Here is a 1,493-nt window from a genome sequence, read left to right as displayed (position 1 = left end):
TCCTAAACCCTAAGAGAGAGGAGAGAACCTCTCTCTCTAAAAACTACATCTAAACTATGAAAAGTGAATAATTGGAGCTCTCTCCCTCTCTAATTGGATGCATTCTCCCACTTCATAACCTCTAATCTATGCCTTCTGGACTTGGATCTGGGCCAAAAAGGGCTTCAGAAATCGCTGAGAGCATTTTCTGTAATTTTTGATGCGTGGCATCTGTCACGCGTCCGCGTGGGTCATGCGGTCGCGTCATCTGGAGTTTTTCTTGTCACGCGTTCGCCTCGGTCATGCGTCCGTGTCATTTGTTTTCTACTCATGGCGCGCGTTCGCGTCAGTCACGCGTTCGCGTCGCTGTCTTTTTGCACTGGGCATACGGCCGCGTCGTCCATGCATTCGCGTCGCTGTCAGTTTCTTCAAAAACTCCATTTTGTGCTTTCCTTCCATTTTTGTATGTTTCCTTTCCATCCTTTAAGTCATTCCTGCCTTTAGAATATCTGAAACTACTTAACACACAAATCACGGCATCGAATGGTAATAAAAGGTGATTAAAATAGATAATTTTAAAGCATAGGAAACATGTATTTCACACATATCATATAATAAGGAAGGAAAAGTAAAACCATGAAATTTTCATGAATAAGTGGGTGAAGGATTGAATAAATTTCTTGAATTGAGCACAATATACATCATAAAATATGGGTTTATCAATGATCCTGAGATTGAAAGAACTCTTTGGTGGTAGAGACAACAAGCTAGAAATTAAAGAGTTGAAGAAGAGACTGAAGAAGTGCTTAAAGAAGAATTCTCTGAGCCATAGATGGCAGAGAATGTGAATGACAATATCAACCCACCTAGAAGGACTCTCGGGTCTTATGTAAACCCCAACCCAGATAGTGGTGGGAGTAGTATCATCACACCTACTGTCAGAGCCAACAACTTTGAATTGAAGCCACAACTTGTTACGTTGATTCAACAAAACTGCCAATTTAGTGAAAGCCCACATTTGAAGTGTACCGTCTGCTGCTCTTCCTTTTTACTGTAAGGGATCAAGCTAAACACTGGCTAGAAAATCAACGCAAGGAGAGCATAGCCACATGGGAGGACTTGGTCACTAAGTTTCTAAACAAATTCTTTCCACCTCAGAGGCTTACTATGCTCAGAACTGATGTTCAGACCTTTAGACAGCAAGAAGGAGAATCCCTATATGAAGCTTAGGAGAGGTTTAAAGAGATGCTCAGAAAGTGCCCTGATGATATGTTTGCTGACTGGGTCCAGCTTCAAATATTTTATGATGGGATCACTCCCACCTCGCGGATGGCGCTGGACACTTCAACTGGAGGATCTTTATATATGAAAGAAACTACTAAGGAAGGCAAGAATTAATTGAGATGGTGGCCAAAAATCAATATCTTTACTCTTTCGAAAAATCAGCAAAAAAGGGAGTCATAGAGCTAAGTGCTTTGGATACTCTGCTAGCCCAAAATAAGATTTTGTCCCAG

At 41.4% G+C, this 1,493-nt stretch overlaps 1 non-coding gene across 1 annotated transcript; it reads right to left on the bottom strand.

Moving 5' to 3' along the window:
• Positions 1-1,146: 1,146 nt before the first annotated feature.
• LOC148553107 (small nucleolar RNA R71) lies at positions 1,147-1,250 on the bottom strand. Its single transcript, XR_015892869.1, has one exon. It is a non-coding gene; the product is annotated as a small nucleolar RNA R71 (small nucleolar RNA).
• Positions 1,251-1,493: the final 243 nt, after the last annotated feature.

The sequence above is a fragment of the Arachis ipaensis genome, chromosome B7 (assembly GCF_059453495.1).
Source record: "Arachis ipaensis isolate K30076 ecotype BB chromosome B7, ASM5945349v1, whole genome shotgun sequence".
NCBI classification, from domain to species: domain Eukaryota; kingdom Viridiplantae; phylum Streptophyta; class Magnoliopsida; order Fabales; family Fabaceae; genus Arachis; species Arachis ipaensis.
Note: the sequence above shows the minus strand (reverse complement) of the source record. Positions and strands in the feature narration are given on the sequence as shown.